Below are 12,844 nucleotides of genomic sequence, written 5' to 3'. Positions count from 1 at the left end.
CAGGCACCCTGTTCTCAAGTTGTTCTAGCTACTCGTAGGCCATCAAACATGCCTTATTCTCTCAAGACAATGCCTTCACCCAAGTGCTTTCATCACATGGAAAATACTTACTCTTTCTTTAAGATTCAGTTCAGTTATCTTTTTCTTTAAGAAGACTTGCTACCCTTCTCCACCTTGCTCTGACTAGGTCTATATGTTCCCTTCAGACTACGGTTGTTTTCATCATATTACTTCTTATCATACATTGCTTTGTAATTATTTATATTCTGTCTCCCCCATTAGACTGTGAGCTCCTAGATGCAAGTTATTCACCTTTGAATCTCTAACCCCTAGCACAGCGTCCTGTATATTTTCGGTGCTCAATAAATATAAAAGAATCAATTTGGAACAATACTCTTCACCACTGCTTACAACTCAGTATTACTATAAAGAAGTTTAGATAGAATCATGATAAGAAATTAAGAAACGCCAGAAATTGTTTGAAACATTACAATCTTTATCAATTTTACCTCAGAGAGGACAACCCCTCATATTATAAATCTTGGGGGTCATTCCCAGAAAAGTACAAAAATAGATGACACAAAAAGGCCATTCATACATTTTGAGTTCCTCATTCCTTAATTTACATGAGATTAAGACTGGGATGTTGTCTTTATTTTATCGAGCTCAGTAATATAAAAAATAGATATCCTTTTGAAAGATGTAATTTTTTATCAAGTGAGCTTATAAACTGGGAAGTAAATGATTTTGTGTCCTCAATTTCCTAGTCTTATCTTAAGTCCAGAATAATACTTCCTCCAAAAAAATCATGGGAAACTTAGTATGAGTGTTCTCTGCTTTGTGATAGGCTTTCCAGTGACTTTTGTTACTTTTAATAGAATGCTTAATTAAACCAGTCATATTAGTTAAGAGATAGCTTTGACTGATGTGTTAAATGTCTAAATTAACAGTAAGTTCATAAAATGGAAGCTTGTTTCTTTTTCACTTAACAGTCCAAGCTGGTATTGTGGTTCTGTTTCATGGAGTCATCAGAGGACCAGGCTTCTTGTTATTTCTCTCTGACTAGGGTGTCGCCCTCATCTGCATGTCTTAACATGGCTTGTGACCAGACCCACTAACCACTGGAAAACGGAGAGGGGGCGTGCTATTAAGGCATGTCTTAGAAGTTGAACACCTCACTTCTGTTCACTTTTAATTAGCTAATAGTCTCTTGGAATAGTAATTGCAAAGAAGCTAAGAAGTGCAATCTTTATTACAGGAACCCACCTAAAAATTGGGGTTCTATTAGTAAAAAGAGAGACTGGCATAATACTAGAATACAAACCCTTTGAGAACTGAGATTATGCATTTTTGTGTTAGTAGATGCTTTGCAATTCTTCTGTTAACTTAATGACCTTTTATATACTTAAAGAGTTAACTTGGGTGCATACTCTCTCATCTTCCATTTTCATCAGGGCATGTATCTGAGAAGGGATAACGGGACTCTGTCAGTAGAAGAGAGCTCAGATTATCAAGTTCAATACTTCACAGCCTGTCTTGGTCCTGAACCCAAATGTTCTAGAACTAAAGATGAGATATTCTCACTATTTTTAACCTCCTAGGACTGGAGAGCAGGGACTACAAGGAAAAAAAAAAAAAAAAAAAAAAGAAGAGGCTTTCTTTTAATTTCTTACAAGGTTTTTAACTTCTTACAAGGTTTATAATAGGAATGTAATGGATATTTTCAAAAAACACAATAGAAGAATCTTACTGAAGAAACCATGACAGGCAGCTTCATAAGAATTTTGCTCCTAAATCCATGCTTTTACTATATATACTTACAGGTCAGGCTATTCTGAGGAACTGCTATTCATTTCTCAAATAATTCAAATAGTTATGTTTTTCCACAGGTAATTTACATAAAATTATTTTTAGAAATCATGATGAACTTCAATCTGTCACCTGATTATCTATGGTTTAATTCCTCTGGTAGCAATTAAGTCTGTCTGGACTCTAGCAATGATGATCTCTAATTTTGTAGAGCTCTCACTTGTTTACACATTTAGAATTACTATGTCTTTTCATCTATGACATCTTCTAAGGTTAGATGGTCTGGATTCAAAAGCCCCCAGATACATAGTACTTGAATATCTATTAAACAGGTGGGGAAAAGGAAGAGTATAAGTTAATGCAAGAAGCATAAACAGTGTTCTCAAACACTCCACCTAGGTTGCCTTGTTTCACTTCTACTTTCATATCTCATGATTCAAAATCCTGGGAACCTGTCCCCGGAACACCCCTTCTCCTAATCGTAAATACCTAGACCCAATACATCAGACAATACTAGATGTTTGAAAAAATAAAACAACAAATAGCCTCATAAAAGCAGCAGCTTCAACATATTTGAAGATATATATACATATATATATATATATTTTATTCCAAGAGTATAAGACTATTAACTGATTTTTTAAAATTACATAATCTTTTGATGTTATACTGGTCTGTGATCAGTATGTGTTTTTTTACATAAAATTTGAGACATACTCAAAGAGATCATGTAGCTATAACTTTTTAGTCAGATGGACAAAGTTCTAGATACTATGTGAGGAAAGGAAAAAGTATAGCTGGCATTTCTCTTCTCTGCCAGTTGTTATTTCTTAATTATACTAATTTGCAGACCACAAAATGAACAAAAGGATTCATGTAAACATGTCACTAGGCATTAAACGTTCAGTCGTTCATTCATTCATTTCACACATTTCACTAGTGCCTAGCAGAGCCACAGATGAAAGGGGAAGCAGCTTGCAGGCAAGTGAGGAGACAGACAATTACCACCCAGGTTCTGAGGGCTGCAGTGGAAGAGGGTGATAAGTAAACTAATGAACTCTTGTTATGTTCTAGTCATTGTGGGAGATGCATCTCATAAAATTAACTCAGTTAATCCTTATAGAAACTCCCTGAAAAAAATATTATTAATCCCCAAAGAAACTAACATTCAGAGAGATGAAGTGACTTTCCTAAAGTCACAAAACCAATATGCAACACAGCCATGAATGCAAACCGGTCCTGTCTCGCATCACAATTGTACTCTGTCCACTAAACGCAGTGGTCTCCTTGAGCTTTGCAAGGTGCCATGGGTGCCAAGACTTTAACCCTGCCTCAGGAGACAGAGGGACGGTCATGAAAAAAGGACAGCTGGAGTCAAGTCTTATGGAATAAGCATGAGTCCTACAGGCAGACACAGTTGGGAAAGGCTTTCCAGACAATGGAAAAAACATGTGAAAGACACAGAGGCTTGTAAGAAATGTCAAGTTTAGGGAACTACAAGTACTTTAGCAAAAGAAAGCCATTGTAGACTCTAGAGGCAGGCTGCCTAGATTCAAATTCCAGCTGCTACACCTCTTAGATGTATTGATATATATTTGGTGAGTCTTTAACTTCTCTTTCCTTACCTATAAAGTATGGATAATAATAGGACCTACCTTATAAAGTTCTTGGGGATTAAATGGCATAATGTATGTAAAGTACTTTACATAATGGCTGGAACCCAGGGAGGGCTCCGCGAATATTACACATTATTATTCTGAAATAGCTGGAATATAATGTACAAGGGAAACAGCGATAGGAGTCAAGTTTGGGTTGAAAGGTCAAGGCTCGATCATAAAATGTCTCCTATTTTATATCATTGGGAACATCACTGAAGGATTTAAAGTGTGTGTTTATGTGTGTATGCATTTTTTATAAAATTAGTTTTAGTTCATTTAAAAATATCTTTGTGATGTCAGTGTGAAGAACAGATTACAAGAGAGACTTGGGTCAAGGAGACTGACTCTGATTGCTGCAATAATCCAGGGAAGGTACCATAAAGGTCTGAACTTAAACTTGAGTCAGTGGTGATGGAGAGGAAGGACAGGCCTAAAAAAAATTACTTAGGAATTAGTATCGTAGGACCTGAGCGCAGAGAGCAGAGGTAGGTTAGAGGGGTTTGTGGTGTCACTCACAGAGATGAGGAATATAGGAGAAACATGCTTTGAAAAAGCTGCTTATAAAGTCAAGTCATGTCTTCTTAAAACAGTAAAGAGAAATTAACCCATTCAGTCAGAAATGACCGGTACTATTCTGTTTGAAAGAGCAACCCAGAGAATCCTGTTTGAAGTTTAAAGTTAAAAGTAAAGAAATTTGTTGTCATTAAGAAAGTTAGTCATGGGAAGATAAAAAACACTTAACATTTTAGTGGATAAAACTAATAACTGGTTTATTCACACTCAACTTTTATATATTATTCCCCAACATACACAAACACAATACTTTTAGGTTAGGTATAAATTCACAGAAAGAGAGCACACACAAAGAGGTTAGATTATATTTATGGTTTTATTAGTAAAGAAGGCAAAACTGGGGGGCCACATTAAGCACAGGCAGATGCTGCACACCCCACCACAGAGTCCCTTGGCTCCCAAAGTCCCCAAGTGGGAACATAAATGCAGATGACACTGTCAGAACAAGACAGGGTCTCACTAGATCTATAAGGTTGTTTTCTTGCTGTGCCAATGTATTTACTCTGTGCTTACCTACCTAAGGAGAACTTACACCAACACTTTGCATACTTCTATTTACAGGAACATATAAAAGAATGTTTGTCCCCTGGTTTGTGACCCCTACTCAGGATCAACAAAGCAATTCTCTTGGAGAAAGCCCACTTTACCATAATTCTAAGTCATTTTCAGCATTGAATAAGCACTAACTACCTATAATCAAGTGGGCTGTAATACAGTTAGGGAATTTGATTGCAAGTATTTATTTCTAAAATAAATCCTTTAATTTGACACATTAAATTTGACACATTAAATCAAATGCTAGTTAACATGAACAGAGTCAGATTTTTGGTGGGTAGTAATATGTTTTGATATCTGGAACATTAACTGACTTCTCAATGTCCTGTGTGCTAACTTTTTCTTGAACTGCTAATTATCCTCTAGAAAAAAAATTTCCAATAATAAAATGTAGTAATAAGCAGGATATGAAATATTGATCTGATAATTATTAATCAAGGTGTTAATGTATTTGACATTTAATACTTCCTTCTCGATATGAACATTTATCTAGTTCATAATTTCAATGAAAGGGTATGTCTAAAGAAAACTGTTTCATTCTTCAACTATAAGAACTACACAAAGCAGTTTCAGCACCAGGGATAGTAATCTTCCCTGATAATAGTGAATGCCATAAGACAGATGAGTAAACGCTAGATGTCTAACTTCAAATTAATTGCTAGATTTATATGAGTGAGTATAACATGATAGTAAAGAGCACAGTCACAAGGGAAGCATTCAATGAATGTTCTGTTGTTGTTATTGTTCTTGCATTATTCTTGTTACATGTGAAGTTGATGCAATAAAAAGTTATATTTCTCCTTAGTCACAGACACCCATAATATGTGGAAAATTAATGAGCCCAATTAAATATTTCTTGTTTTATACATATTAATTTAAAATATAGCACAACAATGAATACCATTTCTTGATAGTATCAAAATACAGAAAGAAAAACAATAAAGTCATGAATTAAAGTTCTTTACTCAAATTAAACTTCACTGCAAAAGTTAAAAAGAAAAAAAGCACAAAATTTTAAAGAAAAATTATCTTCGCAAACGTAACCATAAGATTCTTATGTATTATAATTTTCCACAGAAATTTTAACCGGTATATTTTTCCTGCATGCTTTGAAGAATAAAACAATTAGTGGACTGCTGATAACCAACTGTAATATATTATTTGATATTATGTGTATTTCCAAATCAGGGTAAAAAAAATATACTAAAATCTCTAGGAAGTTAAACTATATTTAGTAATTTACAGAAATAACCAAAAAGTGTTAATGTCCACTCCAAAAATGACTGCAAATCTATGTATTAGAATTTCCTTACATTTCAATTTTTAAAATATAATTGTTCTGAAAATGTTGGTCAATTTGGAAAAAAGACATTCATATGTGAATAGACATATATGAACTAATATATAATCTTCATTAGAAACCAGGTAATCTGGGTTCTGCACAATTTTGGATATGGACGTTTATTTGTTTATATACAAGCAACAAATATAAAAATTTTGATGTCACCAATACCCAACCTCTTTTTAACGGGTGGGACCATCTCTATGTTACATATATGATTATTAGACCAATTTACATTTTAACAGGCATCTAAGTGTGATGCTGGACTTGGGATACTAGAACTCAAAAAACCCGATTACCAGGAATGCATGGTGGAATGGCTAGAATTCAGGAAACATACAGATGTATAAACAAATAGTTAACCCAACAGCCTTAACAGTTCCCATTAACTGAGGACACAAAGTTTTGGGAAGAAGAAATGCATAACACTTGCAGAAAAAACAACTTGGGGCTAAGACCTGACCGCTTCCATGTCATGCCTCTATCCTGGAGAGAACCAATGCTCAGTGAGCCTGGCCTGAGGTTCACTGATGATCACTACAGCAGTTAAAAAGTTAAAACAGGTTAAGAAGTCTGTTCTTACTTCTTTAATGGTTGAGTCAACTAAATGTTGAATTTGTATCACATTGTTGAATTTATTGAATTGTTAAAATCTCCACTTTTAATTACTTTCCTCCTTCTTTCCTTTATCCAAACATTTATTGACTGTTACCATGTATCAGTCAACAATCACGTTATATTGCTGAAGGTTTTATTTGTAAGAAAGACATAGTTCCTGCCTTCAAGTAGCTGCCAATCTAGTGAGGGAAAAAACATATAAGGAATGACTACACCACCATAATTTTTTGCATATAAGTAATTACCATCTAAAAGTATCACCTTCTGAAATCATATTATTTACCTAAATTTTACTAATTTATTGTCTGTGTCCTTTATTAGAATGTGAGCTACATGAAGACGGGAACTTTGTCTTATTCATTGCTCTATTTCCTGTGCCTTGGAACCATCCACACCTCACAGAACATACTCAATAGTTACATGTAGTAAGGAAGATGTTCATTTTCTTCTAGGCTTTAAAAAAATTATATAGTGTGTGTGTGAATGAAGACTACTTATTATATATATGAATTCAATGTATTTCTCTCAAAGTTTTGGCTAAGTTGAACTTTTTAAAAAAGTTTTCTACCCTTATCAAATAGGACATCTGTGTCAAATAGGACATCTATGTTATATTATTCGACAGACATACCATCTATTAAATACAGAATTCCTTTCATTTATTTAATAACATATGCACTGTTAGAAATAGGTAATGTCTCTTTAAAGTTGTCCTGTTTCATAGTTTCATCATTTGAGACTCTTTAGTATGCTTTCTGATGAATCTCTAATGAATATTACAGAGTTGCTACTTGTTTATATAATAATTTTGGAGGAATAAGCTCATTAATTTATTAGTCTACATGAAATTTCACTTCTGGTTATTGCTTACTGAATAGTAGATGGTCATAAAGCTTAAAGGATTGATGCTTCAATTATATCGACTATTTCATGTTTATAGTTCCTATGTTCTAAGTTCGACTGCATCGCTTCTCTCACTCTAATCTGCATTATACATGATTATATTTCCTTTGGCATTTTCCTTATTTAAACATCAAATAGATTACATTTTACAGTTCTCGAGTGCTGAGACCGTGTCTCTCTAGTTCACTTTCAAAACAATTAACAGTACTGTTTACATGTGAAAAGTTAATATATGTTTTACAGTGATTCAATATAAGACATTTTCAGTACAGGCATTAGTAGAGGTATTGAGACAATGAAAGACATTATGAATTCTATAAATATTCCAGGTTAGGACAATTCCAAATAACTAGTAGATAGGAAAAGAAAGTAGAGATACAAAAATATCAGTTGTCAACTCACATTTTAATAACTGGAAGCTATGTGGGTAACCTTAGCAATTGCTAAGAAGTTTATGGCATATGAATGATGCCATTAGAGTTGTGAGTTACTGCCAGTCAATGTCAAAATTAAACACACATAACTAAGAAATAATTTGAAGAAGTTAATCACATGAAGTCCCACTGTCTCTTCAAAAAACAAAATCAGGGATAAAAATCTCTGTCTTGGTATCAACTTAAAATACTAAACTTTATTTACAAAGAAAGCAATAACAAAAAGTTTAGTGAAAATGAAAAGTAGAGAAACAGATATTGAAACAACAGGACAAAATTTGGGTTTAAACCCTCAGATACATTTTGGTAGACTATTTACTTGTGTAGGTTAGTAAATTATAAAGGATTATCTTATTATTTGCTTATTCTTTTGGCTTTTTTATCTTTATAAAGTCTCAGGGAAAAATTCCTAGTTCAGAATATGCCTTCTCTCCCTATGCCTAGTGAAAAACAAAGAAAAGATATATTGATAATTAGGTTTTATGTACTTAACAGAGATAAAACATTTAAGTTTGAGATAGAAAGAGAAATTGTTAAAACTCTTGTAAATACAGAATATGTATAGCTATTTAACAAAACTAAAGAAGAAAATACTGTTCTATTTGCTCTCTGAAGAAGGGACAGTCAGGTCAGTGTACAAAGATAAAATGAGCAGATATTAGTGTACTCCATTACATAATTTAAAAACTCACAAAATTCTGCTGTCTTTTTGTGTCAATGTACAGTCACAATTTCTACCATCTATTGAGTACCTATTACAGGCATTGTTCTAAATGCTTTATGTGTTTAATCTCATTAAATACTCCAAGTAATACATGTGAGGTAGCTATATTTTACAGGTATACGATGAGGTTCAAGGTCTGTTTGTCCACATTTGAACCCAATCCATCTGATTTCAAAACCCTTCTTTTAGCCACTATATTCTACTTCAAAGGTTTATTTGGGATTAGGATGGGAATGTTAAGACAAAAAAAACAATGAAATGTTTGGTAGAAATGTCTTATTTTGGTAGAAATGTCTTATTTTATAATGTAACCACGTGAGCTTTCTGTTGTGTGTACTAAGGAAAACACCATGGTATGAATTATGAGGGCAAATCATGTGGCCATCATCTTTCTATGCTTCACTGAATGCAAACAGCCCTGAAACATGCTCTGTTATGTCTTAGTGCCACTGCAAAAGAAATCAGGCTGAGCTTGTTTTAATAGAAACAAAGAAACCAGTGATAAAGCTGTAGCCAACATAGGACATTCCATCTACTTCTCACAAATTTAGATTGGCCAAACAGAAATAAAGTTTTATATACACATTCATGTATAGGTAACAGATACCCAAACACACTGAATGTGATGAAGTGTCTTGACCCTTAAGACATCCTTTAACCTTATATTATCTGTGCTATTTAAGATTCGTTTTCACATTAACAACAAAGAGGCTGTATATAACGAGTTTCCCTAAATGTATAGGATTAAACTCTCAGATAGAAGCTACAGTCCAGGTAGTCTGTTCCACTTTTCCTTTCCTTTTCTTTTCTGACGCTGACTCTTGTGTATAAGTGAAGACAGATATACTATAGCCACAGAAAACCAAAACATAAACCTCAGATTGCCTCCATGTATTACCTGTTAACTGACCAATGAGGTGGTTCCATGTATATAAATAAATAAATCAAGACATTCCTCCACTGGTTAATCTATGGGCTATGGCTGCTGGCACCGTTAGAGAAAGGCTCTAATCCAAAGCTTTCCTCACCAGGACTATGCTCAGACTGAATCTATGCACTGCTTCTTAGTTGGGCTAAAGTTGGTAAAGGAACTCTTTGTTTCTTTGCAGAGATTCTATTGAAGAGAAAACTATTCTAAAGAACTCTTGGACACTTCCTCACAGCATTCTTTTCCTCCTTCTACTCAGAGTATGTGCTTTTTTATTATAACTATATAGACATACAATGACAATACTTTCAACAGGGACTAGGAGATTAATGGTTAATTAGACACATAACAAAATCTTTGCCAGAAAAGCATAATAAGGAGTGATATATTAACGGGACTATGCGATTAAATTTTGGTTAATCTTAATGAACAAAATTAAAAACTATTTATTTATTCCAAGTAATTTTTGTCTAGAATTAAAATGAATCCCAGGAAACAAAAAGGCTAATGGAGGTTTTTGAACCTTTATAGGCACAGAGATATAAAACCAGGTTGACTCTAGAGTTCATCTCTTGGTGGGCTTTCACCAAAACATGCAAAAACATGATGACTTTGTTCTTTTTTCCATGAACTTGCCCAGTCTCATTATCTCTCATCTGGCAAATTTGGTAAAAATAAAATAATGGCCTTAGTCTAGGTCCCAATGTGGCCATGTAGGATAGTGAATAAACCTGAGGACTTGACCCGCCATAACCAGGATCAAATCCTAATTTTGTCACTTCCTAAAATGTGAGTTGCACAACTGACAACCTCTCTTCATACTAGTTTCCTCATTTGAAAAATGGGGACAATAATATCTTACTTCAAGAACTGAAGTCAGGGTTAGAAATAATACATGTAAAGATGCACGGCAGATAGGAGATGAACAGGCTATGACAGCTTTAATGGTTAAAAATAATCAACTGTAAACCTCATTCTTTAACATACTTGTCTTTCTCTAACACACGTATACCAAACACAACAACAACGACAGTGTATTATTGGCTGTCATTGTGTAAAAGAAAGAGAAATTTACTGGTTATTGTTCGCTAGTATGAAAACAATTATACCTGTACATTTAAAAATTTTTCAGTGAAGGGGGTTTAGGTGACTACATATATTGTCATGTGAGTTTGTTACTCTTGGCAAATGAGGCAAAGAGGATGGAAACTATTAATTTATTTAAGTGAAATTATGCCAACTTATATGCTACCTGGGGGGGAAAAAACAGAATCATTTTTTTTTTTTTAATGCTGGAAATGGGTAGAAAGTTTCAGATCACCTTTCTCTAGGTTCTACCATGAATTTATTCATGAAGGTGGCATTTCAGCTGGTAGGAATTTCAGTAGGGGAGACGAGGAGGACAGTGCTATGGATAGAAGGAAAAACATGAGTAAGCCAACGAAGTATAAAAGCACAATGTATTAACTGGGGACAAAGTAATTCGGGTTGGCTAAAGCATGGTTTCCCAACCTGGGGACCTCAGAATTATTGAAAGTGATCCATGAATACTTATATACTAGGAATTGTTTGTGGACAGAATAAGTATCAAACACATTTATGTTGCATGCATGTATGTTAGTTTCCTAGGGTTGCTGTGACAAAGTATCACAAACTAAGTGGCTTAAAACAACAGAAATTTATTCCCTCACAGTTCCGGTGTTTAGAAGTATCAAGGTATCAAAAGAGCCATGCTTTTTCTGAACACTTTAAGGATGAATCATTCCTTCTTATAATGAGGTTATAATTCCAGTATAACCTCATCTGAACTTGAATACATTTACAATGGCCTTATTTCCAAACAATGTCACATTCCAAGGTACTGGGGGTAGGACTGGAACATATCTTTTTGGGGGACACAATTCAACCCACAACTGTGTGTGTGTGTGTGTGTTTCAAATACATGTAGATGTTGCGGTTTTAAAAAGGTAAAAATATTCAAATAGCATTATTCAATTGTTAATACTTTTTCATTACTGTACTTTTCTCAATCAATGGATATTAAAAGAATAAATCTCTCAGGTAAGAGTCTAGGAGTCTGCAAATTTTTTAATGATGAAAAGAGCTGTGCACACACAAAGAAGTTGCAAACCACTGTTACAGGGTTCCTGTCAGGAACAGAATGAGGTAAAACAAGAAAGCAAGGTAAAGTAAAGTATGAAGGGCCTCTGGTACCAAGATAAGGACTCTGGGTTTAATTTGTTAGGCAAAGAGAATTACTAGTGATCTTCTGAGTGGGTGGCATGTATGCATGTAGAAGCTAATGTGATAAATAAATTTAAAATTCTGAACCACGTCAACCTGTCCATCAAGGTGGAGCTTTAGGAAGATTACTTGTGTATGTGATGGACTAAAGAAGAGTGAGAGTGGAGACAAGGAGACCAGGTATGAAGTGAGCAGGCTCTCACCTGAATGAAGGATGAAGTGCATGCTAGACAAATTGCCAAGGAAGAATGCGCAGAGGCTAAGCTGATGGTGAGTGTGCGTGTGCGTGGCGCATTTGTGTAGCTTTATGTGGATGTTTGAGGGTATATGTGCACATTGGGATGTTTGCAAGATGTCTAGTTCTTTTGAAATTCAAGAGTACTTATAATTTCTGTACCATTCATTTGATATTTTTAATGTGTTGACTTGCTGATTAACTTTGTATGTGTAAACACAACATTTCTCTAAATGGAAAATTTGAAAACATACATTTCAACTAGTTTACTTTCTTGCACACAGTAGGCACTTAGATATTTGTTGGTTGGCAAGCATCAACCAAATTTGTTAGCAAATATTTAATTTCTATTGTGTGTCTGTGTTTCCTGTTTAGGAGAAAAAGTAGTGGAGTGAAAAGGTAGTACTAATAGTACTTGGGAGAAACTGAAGTTTAAGTTTGGTGAAGAAATTGTAAATAGGCACTTAGCTAGTCTAAATGGTTTCAAGTCCCTGAGGCAGGACAAATTATATCCATTGATCCTGAAAGAATCTGAAAACTAGATCACTGAGCAACTCTCAATGGTCTTTGAGAACTCACAGAAAAGTAGATGTGCCAGAGGATTAAAGTGCCAAAGGGAGAAAGAGGAGATAAATTCTTGAAAACCCACAGCAAGTAGCTTAATACTACCTCCAGGTGAGATTACAGAATGGCTCATTCATTAGAAAGGGAGCAGTAAGTCCTGTTATCAAATCAAACACATTTTCTTATTTGTGAAATAGTTGTCAGAAAACTTGATAACAATTCACATCTATGTACTTTTACTTTAATTTTGCTCAGAT

Source organism: Aethalodelphis obliquidens, unplaced genomic scaffold (assembly GCF_003676395.1).
Source record: "Aethalodelphis obliquidens isolate GAN/ISIS:26980383/991018 unplaced genomic scaffold, ASM367639v1 scaffold16, whole genome shotgun sequence".
NCBI classification, from domain to species: domain Eukaryota; kingdom Metazoa; phylum Chordata; class Mammalia; order Artiodactyla; family Delphinidae; genus Aethalodelphis; species Aethalodelphis obliquidens.
The sequence above is the reverse complement of the archived record's forward strand: the minus strand, read 5'-3'. Positions refer to the sequence as shown.